The 11,166-nt window shown below is 46.5% G+C and overlaps 1 pseudogene; it reads right to left on the bottom strand.

Annotated features, from left to right (window-relative positions):
• Positions 1-392: 392 nt before the first annotated feature.
• LOC148139820 (uncharacterized) lies at positions 393-5,759 on the bottom strand (annotated as a pseudogene).
• Between the last annotated feature and the right edge of the window lie 5,407 nt (positions 5,760-11,166).

The following is an 11,166-nucleotide window of genomic DNA, read 5'->3' as shown; positions in this document are numbered from 1 at the left end:
CAAGTAGAATCTATACAGAATTCATACAGTGTTAAACTGACGGCAACCCTTCATCAAAGCATCGTTTACAAAGCTCAGTACAGCATTGAATTAAAGAAAAACATTCTCTTTAAATTTCACAGTAAATGGATAATTTCCCATTTCATTTTCCCCCTTTTTGTCATTTTCTGACATCAAGCCCAACTACAACAACAACTACAAAGAAATACAGAGCCGTAATAGCTATACATCAAAAAATGTTTAGGAAACACCAGGCCTTTCCTCAGATAGCACCTACCCGAAACACAGCCTTGTAATGGTATCTTCACTTGCTCTGGTGTGCCCTGTACACAGCCCATGTGTGAGCTGCGGCAGCCCCATAATCGTATGAGGCTTCTAATCACTACTTGCACTTAATTGGTTCTGGTGCTGTCCGATATCTCCTCGGGCCCAGCTACACGCTTGTAGTGGCTGGTGTGTATCCATGTGGCTCTTTCTGGGATCTTAACTGCTGTCTGTGTTGTGATGTGCACTTGAAACGGCCCCAGCCACCTCTTCGCCTTCCAGATGTTCCTCCGGAATTCTTTCCCCACTATCCAGTCACCAGCTTCTAGATCATGCAGCTTCCCTCCTGCTGGTTGGGGTAGTGCTATTTTCACTTGATTCTGTATTTGAGACAAAAGTGCAGAGAGTTTTATACAGTAACACAACATCTTATCCTCACAGCGGCCTGTTATCTGTGTTACCTTAGGTCTTGGGCCCATTCCTGTGTTGGGCGGTCTACCAAACAAAATCTCAAACGGACTAGGATTAACTCTTCCTCTCCTCCTCGATCTCATATACACTAGATCGGAAGTGTCTTTGTTATGTCACCCCTAGTTCCTCACAACATTTTGTCAATTTATTTTTTTAGGGTAGCATTCCACTGCCTCACTACTCACTGGGTGGTAGGCACAGGGTTGTCTCATATGTTTTACCAAATAATCACTGATCTTCTGTAAGGCATTATTGGCAAATGGTGTCCCATTGTCACTATTGATCCTTTTCAGGGATGCACCATCTCGGAATTATCTCAGTTAGCAAAGCCTTGGCTACTGCACTGGCATCCTGTTTAGACGTGGGGAACGCTTCCACCCATTTGGAAAACATATCAACTATTACCAGACAATGCCTTTTCCCTTCACTGGGCGTTAGCTCAATTAAATCCATCTGCAAATGTTCAAAAGACTTTTGGGGTTGGGGGTGTGCTGCCTGACTCAGCTGTATTCACCTCCCCACATTATTAGTGACACAGATAAAACAATATTTCTGGGATTAATGAGGAAATCCCTTAGTGTACCAGTGTCCCAAAATACTGTCTTACGCCCACCCTTTTGACACATGGTCCTTACCGTGTGTCAGTTTGGCATATAATGGAAATAATGATGGTGGTAGACAGGGTTTCCCACACCATACTCCTTCCCTCACACTGCATCCTGCTCTCGTCCACTCACGATTTTCTTCTGGTGTGGCCTGTGACTGTAACTCCCGTACATCTGCTGTTGGAGTACAAATGTTTATCATACACATGTCAATCTGCTCAGTTGGCAGCTGCTGGGCTACCGGTCTTGCTGCTGAGCCTGCCCTTGCATTGCCTTGGGAAATAAGATCATTATTTTTTGTGTGAGCTTCACACTTACACACAGCGATTGATTTAGGCAACAGGGCCGCTTCCAGGAGGTCGGAAATCAGGTCGCGGTGTGTGATGGGCTTTCCGGTGGAGGTCAAGAAGCTCCTGTGTTTCCACAGGGTTCCAAAATCATGTACAACTCCGAATGCATATCTGCTATCGGTGTAAATATTCACTGTCCTTCCCACAGCCAACTTACAGGCCTCAGTCAAGGCAATCAGCTCCGCTGCTGGCGCTGACAAATGAGAAGGGAGTGATCCCACTTTGACTACCTCGTAGATAGTCACTGCATCATACCCAACACAATTCTGGCCTGTCCCCTTGCTCCTGAATGCTGACCCATCCACAAAAAAACTCCATGTCTGGATTCTGACATGGTGAATCCTGCAAATCTGGTCTGGGGCTGCAAATTTCATTCGTTACAGCAACACAGTCGTGTGGGTCTCTGTCTCCTTCTGTAGGGAGAAGGCTAGCAAGGTTAAGGGTGTTGCATCGCTTTATTGTAACGTTAGGCGTTTCTGATAACACAGTATTGTATCGGAACCAACGTGCTGCTGACGTGTGCGGTCGTTTGCTCGGAAAGCAGTCAGGATACTGCATGTGGGACCAGAAGGGTTAAATCATCATCGCCGACTACATCCCTGGATGCTACAACAACCTTTTCAGCTGCAGCCACAGCTCACAGGCATTGAGGCAATCCTGCCACTGCGGGGTCAAGTTTAGCTGAAAAATATTTCCATCGGCCTCAATCTTCCCCAATGATCCTGGAACAGCACAGATGTCATGCAGCCACGCTAATCATCTACCGTTTGTACAAAAGGCTGGTTTGGGTTCAGAATCCCCAGTATAGGTGTAGTTCGGAGCGCCCCTTTTTAATTCAACAAAGGCACTCTCGGCCTCTGAGGTCCACTATAATGGACTCTGGTTCTGCCACCCCATGGGCTATGTCACTTAGGGGAGCCTCAAGGGTTGTGTAATGTGCTTTAAACATCCTACAGTAGGAGCACATGCCCAAAAAGGAGAGCAATTGTCTCTTCGTATGAGGCTTTGGAATTTGCTGGATTGCTTGAACTCTGTCCTGACCAATAGCCTTCCCTTATTCAGATATTAGGTGACCTAATAACTTCACCCGTTGTTGCACAAATTGTAACTTTGTGAGACTGGCTTTGTGCCCTTCCAACGCTAGATGGCAGAGCAACGCAAAGGTCTCCTTCCGCGTTGTTCCTTTGTTGGTGCCGCAGTCAAGCAATCATCTACATACTGCACAAGCACTGACCTCGGGGTTTGAACAAGAGTCTCCCGACTCTTGCCCAGAGCCACATTATATATGGTGGGGGACTCACAATAGCCTCGCGTGAAGGTATATGATTTCCTTTTGAATGAAAAAGTGAACCGGAATTGACTATCTGGGTGTACCAGTACACTAAAGAAGGCATTTGCTAAATCCACAACAGGGAACCATTTCCTGTCCGGTGGAATTTGAACCAAAATAGTATAGGGATTGGGAACATTTGGGGCACATGGAACAACAGCGTCATTGACAGCCTGCAGGTCTTGAACAAATCTCCATTCTTCCAGTTCACCGGGAATGTTTGTCTTTTTGAATGGATAAATGGGGGTTCTCAATGGTGAGTTTTGATAGGGGATTATCACTCCAGCCTTTAGGAGGATTCAAAGATTGCAGTAATTCCTTCTATGGCTTCGAGTTTTAACAGCTATTGTGCTCTGCAAGGACGTTACTCAGACTTCGGGGTTATCCTTATGGGCTCATAGCCCCATATGAGCCCCACATCATGGTTGCCCTTTGCCCAAAACTCAGTAGGGACCATTTTTAATCTTGGGTTTGAGACTTCTATCTTAGGGAAACGCCAGGCTATCCCCCTCGGCATTTCAGGGCTAGCGGGCGTTACCTGGACTGTCCTATCTGATTGAGTTAGCCATTTTAATTTCTTCTTATATGTCCGCATATCTGCATTTAACCAGATACCCACATCGTCCCCGAAGACCCAACCTTTCATTCTTTGTGCCTTTAGCACCCATTCTCCTAAATCCTACCACCTGTCACTAGAAGCCTTCACCAGGTGACACGTGAGAGCAGAACCATCCACATCAACAAAAAAGGGTCTACTTGCCGTCACAGATACTTTAGATAAGTTCGCACTGTCTGCACATCTGTGATAACTCCAATAAAATTCACACAATAATAACTGATCTGGTTTAACCAATCTCCTGAACCAATCCTTCTCATATGGTTCGTTAGGGCCAACGCGATGTGTGTGTGCTGTGCAGTGCAGCATGTCTCCAGCAAGAAGATTGGTGTTAGTAGGATTAACATGGTTACTTGCTTCCAGGGTGAGTGAATTGCTCACTGAACTTATCGCTCTCTGGATTAATAGCCACTCATAGACTCAAAGAAACGACTCATCAGGGGTCGTAGGTCATATTTTAAGCCTGCACTGGTAAATCGTTTCTTTGAATTATCTGCAAGCTCGTCAGAGTACTGACCAAATCCAACCCCAGTCTCCGTATGAGATCCCGGCCCATCAAATTTAAAGGACAAAATTCCGATAACAAGAAGGAGAATTGGAATGTTTCTCTTTTACTAGTTTTGCTTCGTAGAGGTGCAGAAAATCTCTCCCGCATCATGACTCCTGATGCACCCATTGTGTTCAGGAACCTTTCACTCATCTTTATTTGTGTCGATTGTCTAAACTGGCCTAATTTAAGGACTGAGTATGTTGCCCCTGTATCTACCAAAAAGGTAACTGATATACTTTCACATATAACATAGAGGTGGGCATCGACTTATATACATTATTGTGATATTGGACATACCATCCACACTTTGCAATCTCAGTGCTAAACATTGAGGTGGGATATGTCTCAGTGCGCGAAAGGTTAGTAGAAGAGATTAGCATAAGCAAGTCTTCGTTGCCAAGCATAAAGGAAAGATGCTTACCTGTACCTTGTGGGCTGCCCAACTCCACCTCAGCCTTCCCCTGTCAGTCATCCTGCTGTCCCACGTCCAGGACCGAGTGAGGCTGTCTGTGTGGGCAACGTCTCACCCAGTGGTCCATTGCTCTGCAAACAAAGCACCCGCCAGATTTACCTCTATCAGTGCCTCTTTTGCGACCTCTTCCTCTTCCACGACCTCCCCCTCTGCCTCTCTCTCTTCCTGTAGCACCTCCCTCCAACAGCTGGGTGACCATTTGCATCAGAGTAAGCTGAGCTTTATATGTTTGCTGTTCCATCTTTAGTTTCCGCTTATCCTTCTCTTGGGTAAGCAATATTTCAGCACGTATTGCATGCTGTTCTATCAAATTCATCTTTCCCGTTTCCCAGATAATACATGTGTCATTTACCTTTTTCGCTATTTCTTCCTTCATTCCATTGATGAAGCTGTTCCTCAGGTGTGCCTCATACAGTGTGATGTCTGCTGCCGTTATGTCCTGATGTCGTCTCAGTGCACTGTGGGTGTTATGGACTTCAGTGAGGTATGTAAGGTACTGGGACACTGTCTCACCTTCCCATTGTTTTCACATTGCTGTTTTGGTCATGTCCATTCACATTGGGAATGCCTTCCTACAGGCGGTTTCCAGCTCTGCAACAAAAGCATTAAAGTCTCCCTTCTCTTCCACTTGCGGGTTGGCTGCTCTGGCACGGACGTTTGCAGCTGGCCAGGTATACTTGTGTTTGGTGACATTGGCACCTAGTTTTCATCCCAGGAGACGTCTCATCTCTTGTGACGTGGGACGGAACTCAGTACAGAACTTTGTCACTTCTTATTAGCTCCAACCTCGTGTGGGTCAGGCAACTGCCCACAGGCACTTTCCAGATCCCTCATGGTCCATGGCTGGTGGGCCAACACTGGGCGCCCTTCTGGACCTGCAACTTCAACCATTGGGGCTTGCAGAACGACCTGGTTAGATGATCGTAAGCCAGTAGCCTCACTGTCTGACTCATCATCCGTCGGGGGGTGATCATGGACAGGCCTTGGATGCCTTTCCAAGTGGTCTTGCTTCGGTCTGTTGCTGGTATGGTGTGCTATCGGTGATCCAGCAGGCCCTGGGGCGGTGGCCGCTGACATGGAACTTTCACCAGGCGGGTCCATGGGGTGGGGGGGGGGGGGTGCAGGTCTCGGAAGGAAGTCATCAAGGTCAGGTTCTGAAACAGACTTAAGACACTGTACAGCTTCGTTAGGTTGTTTCCCGCATGTGCACTGGTGTTTGTACGTGTATTTGGTCCGTCCTTCACTAGAGATTTCCTTTCTCTGATATCAGCCTCAGCCTTCCACAGACAAGAAGCACTCCAAATCATAGGTTCGATCTTTCCGTCAATTTTCTCCTTCTCTCTCTCCTCCTACCTCAACCTTAACATTTCCAGCTGTCTTTTACTAAAACTTCCTCCCTTCGGAAAACCACATTCCTTAATCCACAATTCTAACTGCTTTACACATTCTGGGCCATAATTATTTAGCATGTATTGTATTTTTGGTTGGCCATTCCAAATTTTGTGTGGACTCTCCCTTTGTTTGCTCTTGCCAGAACCCATTTTTAGTGTAACTGGAAAAGTGTTCAGCTCCCTCTCTCTCTCTCTCTCTCTCTGTCTCTCGCTCTCGTGGTACAGTTAGCTATTCCCTTTTGACATGCTTTTACCTCCGGAGGTCCCCTCTCACATTGGGTGCGTCCGCCTCAAGGCCTTGGTCTTCGTAAACCAACAAACCATGTACCTGGTACGTCTTAGGCGAGTCCAACTCAGCCAGTGGTGGTTCCAAGTCTAAAACCACCCTTAGCCTTGCTGTCTCTTAAACACTCTTGAGACAGCAATCCCCTTCCATAGGGGTTTTACTCTAATACCACGTGAGAGTTCACTGAACGCTTTTCCTGCTGTATTTATTCTCTTAAATTGACTCTCTATGTAGGATTACGTAAACCACGACTATTAGCCAACCTTAATTGATTTGAAATCCCGGCGCTAGGGCAATCCACAGATTTCCAGTCCTCTCACGCAAAAGGTCCAATTCAGCGCTCGAGATGAAATGAAAGACCTTCAAGGTGCTGGCACCTGCGATTCCTGGGAATCTTCAGAATCTCATCCAGTCGCGGGGTCCCGGGACGAGCCCCCAAGTTTACTGCCATGGAAATTAAATTGACTTGACTCAATAATTAGCAAGAGCAAAGCAAGGGTCTTTATTAAAATTTTTACAAGATCGACCCATTACACTAAGTCAGATGCCTCAATGCAATGAGTACCCGAACATTTACACAGACACCTGCCTTATAGCGTTCCTTATCACACTCTCAGAGACTGGGGAAACTCAAGTTGTTATCCTCTCATCCCCTGGTGCTGGACATAACAGTTATTCAGCTTTTGCTGAGTTCGACTATCGCAAGGTCGAGTTTAATGCTTACAGAAATCAAACAGAGATAAGCTAACTGCAACTCTTCATCAAAGCATCGTTTACAAAGATCAGCACACCATTGATTTAAACAAAGCATTCTCTTTAAACTTTATAGTAAATGGATAATTAATTTCACAGTATATGGATAATTAATTTCACAGTAAATGGATAATTTTCTATTATAGTCACAGTATGTTCAGAGAGTCAGAGGGTGTCACAATGTGTCTCAGAGAGAGTCACAGTGAGTCAGAGTGTCATAATGCGTCTCAGGGTGTGTCGTGGAGAGGGTCTCAGTGTGTCCCATTGTGTCTCAGAGAGCGTCACAGTGTACCAGAGAGAGGCAGGGAATGTCATAGCGTGTCAGAGAGTGTCGCAGTGTGTCAGAGAATGTCACAGTGTGTCTCAAAGACAATCAGAGAGTGTCAAAGTGTATCAGAGAGTGGCACAGTATGTCCCAGACAGTGTCAGAGAGAGTCAGAGAGTGTCACAGTGTGTTACAGGGAGTGTCACAGTGGGACTCAGAGAGAGTCAGAGAGTGTCACAGTGTGTTACAGAGAGTGTCAAAGAGGGTCAGACAGTGTAACAGTGTGTCTCAGAGAGTGATGGAAATGTGTTGCTGGAAAAGCGCAGCAGGTCTCTCCTGTCTCAGAGAGTGTCACAGTGTGTCTCAGGGAGTGTCGGAGAGAGTCAGGGAGTGTCACAGTGTGTCACAGTCTGTTAGAGAGTGTCGCAGTATGTCTCAGAGAGCATCAGATATTATCACAGTTCTTAGAGAGGGATACAGCGTGTCTCTGAGAGTGTCAGAAAGTGTCACAGTGTCTTAGAGAGTGTCACAGTATGTCAGAGATTGTCATAGTGTGTCAGATAGAGTCAGAGAGTGTCACAGTGTGTCAGAGAGTGTCACAGTGTGTCTCACAGAGTGTCAGAAAGTGTCACAGTGTCTCAGTGGGTGTCAGAGTGTGTCAGGGATTGTCACAGTGTGTCAGAGAGAGAGTCAGAGAGTGCTTCATACAGGGTCAAACAGTATCACAGTGTGTCCCAGTCTGTCAGAGAATGTCACAGTGTTTCTCAGAGCGTCAGAGAGTGGCACAGTGTGTTTCAGAGAGTGTCAGAGAGTCAGAGAGAGTCACAACGTGTCACAGTGTGTCACAGGCTGTCAGAGAGTGTCACAGTACGTTTCAGAGAGTGTCAGAGAGAGTCTGAGAGTGCCACAGTGTGTTTCAGAGAGTGTCAGAGAGAGTCAAAACGTGTCACAGTGTGTCACAGTCTATCAGAGAGTGTCACAGTACGTTTCAGAGGGTGTCAGAGAGAGCCACAGTGTGTTTCAGAGAGTGTCACAGTGTGTCTCAGAGAGTGTCACAGTGTGTCACAGTCTGTCAGAGAGTGTCACAGTGTGTGTTCAAAGAGTGTCAGAAAGTGTCACAGTCGGTCTCAGAGAGGGTCACAGTGTGTCACAGCCTGTCAAAGTGTGTCACAGTCTGCCTCAGAGATGTCAGAGAAAGAGAGAGTGCCACAGTTTGTCACAGTCTGTCAGAGAGTGTCACAGTGTGTTACAGAGTGTGTCAGAGAGTGTCAGAGAGTGTCACAGTCAGTCTCAAAGTGGGTCAGAGTGTGTCAAAGTGTGTTACAGAGTGTATCAGAGAGTGTCATAGTATGTCTCAGAGAGTGTCAGAGAGAGTCAGAGAGTGTTACAGTGTGTCTCAGAGAGTGTCGCAGTGTATTTCAGAGAATCAGAGAGTCAGAAATTGTCACAGTTTGTCTCAGAGTTTCACAGTTTGCCACAGTGTGTCAGAGAAGGTTTCAGTGTATTTCAGAGTGTCTCAGAGTGTGTCAGAGAATATCACAGTGTGTCATACTGTGTCTCAGAGAGTGTCAGTGTTTGTCTCAGAGAATGTCACAGTCTGTCAGAGAGTGTTGCAGAGTGTCTCAGAGGGTGCCAGAGAGGGTCAGCAATTGTCTCAGGGAGGGGCGAAGTCTGTCAGAGAGTGTTACAGTGTGTCTCAGAGAGTGATAGAGTGATTCAGAGAGTATCATAGTGTGACTCAGAGAGTGTCAGAGAGTGACAGTATCTCTGAGAATGTCACCGTGTGACAGAGAGTGTCGTAGTGTGTCACAGTGTGTTTCAGAGTGTGTCAAGGAGAGTCTAGAGAATGTCATAGTGTGTCATACTATATCTCAGAGAGTGTCAGAGAGAGTCAGAGAGTGTCTCAGTCTGTATCAGAGAGTGTCAGAGAGAGTCACAAAGTGTCACAATGTGTCTCAGAGAGTGTCACAGTGTCACACAGAATGTCACAGTGTGTCAGAAAGTATCACAGTGTGTCTCAGAGTGAGTCAGAGAGTGTCACAGTGTGTCACAATCTGTCAGAGAGAGTTACAGTGTGTGTCAGAGAGTGTGAGATTGAGTCAGAAAATGTCACAGTGTGTCACACTATGTCTCAGAGAGTTACCGAGTGTCTCAGGGAGAGAGGCAGGGAGTGTCACAGTGTGTCTCAGAGAGTGTCATAGTGTGTCTCTGAGGGTCAAAGAGAGAGACAGAATGTGTCACAGGGTGTCTCAGAGAGTGTTGAAGCGACTCCAAGTGTGTCACAGTGTGTCTCAGATAGTGTCAGAGAGAGTCAGAGAGTGTCACAGTGTGTGTCAGACAGTGTCAGTGAGATTGAGAAAGTGTCACAGTCTGCCAGAGAGTGTCACTGTGTGTCTCGAAGATTTTTAGAGAGTGTCTCAGTATGTCACAGTCTGTCAGAGAGAGTCAGAGAGTGTCATGGTGTGTATCAGAGAGTGACAGAGAGCGTCGCAGTGTGTCAGAGAGAGTCACAGTGTGTCTCAGAGAGTCAGAGAGTGTCACAGTGTGTCTCAGAGAGTGTCAAAGCGTGTCACAGTGAGTCTCAGAGAGTGTCACAGTGTGTCTCAGAGAATGTCTCAGTGTATTTCAGAGAATCAGAGAGAGTCAGAAAGTGTCACAGTCTGTCTCAGAGAGTTTCACACTGTGCCACAGTCTGTCAGAGAAGGATACAGTGTATTTCAGAGTGTCTCAGAGAGTGTCAGAGAGTGTCAGTGTTTGTCTCAGAGAATGTCACAGTCTGTCAGAGAGTGTTACAGTGTGTCTCAGAGAGTGACAGAGAGATTCCGAGAGTGTCATAGTGCGACTCAGAGAGTGTCAGAGAGGGTCAGAGAGTGACACAGTGTCTCTGAGAATGTCACCGTGTGTCAGAGAGTATCGTAGTGTGTCACAGTGTGTTTCAGAGTGTGTCAGGGAGAGTCTGAGAATGTCATAGTGTGTCATATTATATCTCAGAGAGTGTCAGAGAGAGTCAGAGAGTGTCTCAGTCTGTATCAGAATGGCAGAGAGAGTCAGAAAGTATCATAGTGTGTGTCAGAGAGTGTCACAGTGTCCCACAGAATGTCACAGTGTGTGAGAAAGTGTCACAGTGTGTCATAATCTGTCAGAGAGAGTTACAGTGTGTGTCAGAGAGTGTGAGAGAGAGTCAGAAAATGTCACAGTGTGTCATACTGTGTCTCAGAGAGTGACCAAGTGTCTCAGAGAGAGGCAGGGAGTGTCACAGTGTGTCTCAGAGAGTGTCACAGTGTGTCTCTGAGGGTCAGAGAGAGAGAGAGACAGAATGTCTCACAGTACGTCTCAGAGAGGGTCACAGTGTCTCAGAGAATGTCACCGTGTGTCAGAGAGTGCCACAGTCGTTCAGAGAGTGTCACAGTGTGTCTCAGAGAGTGTCACACTGTGTTTCAGAGAGTGTCAGAGAGAGTCAGAGAGTGTCACAGTGTGTCTCAGAAAGTGTCGAAGTGAGTCAAACAGTGTCATAGTGTGTCTCAGAGTGTCAGAGAGAGTCAGAGACTGTCACAGTGTGTCTCAGAGAATCAGAGAGTGTCGCAGTCTGTCACAGTCTGTCAAGGATTGTCACAGTGTGCCTCAGAGCGTGTCAGAGAAAGTCAGAGAATGTCACAGTGTGTCATAGACTGTCAGAAAGTGTCACAGTTTGTCTCAGAGCTTCGGAGAGAGTCAGAAAGTGTCGCAGTGTGTCTCAGCGAGTGTCACAGTATGTCACAGTCTGTCAGAGAAGGTTACAGTGTATTTCAGAGTGTATCAGAGAGAGTCAGAAAG

The sequence above is a fragment of the Chiloscyllium plagiosum genome, unplaced genomic scaffold, assembly GCF_037043375.1.
Source record: "Chiloscyllium plagiosum isolate Xiang-an unplaced genomic scaffold, Cpla_swu_hap1 HiC_scaffold_37, whole genome shotgun sequence".
Lineage (NCBI taxonomy): Eukaryota > Metazoa > Chordata > Chondrichthyes > Orectolobiformes > Hemiscylliidae > Chiloscyllium > Chiloscyllium plagiosum.
This window is presented reverse-complemented; position numbering and strand designations above follow the sequence as displayed.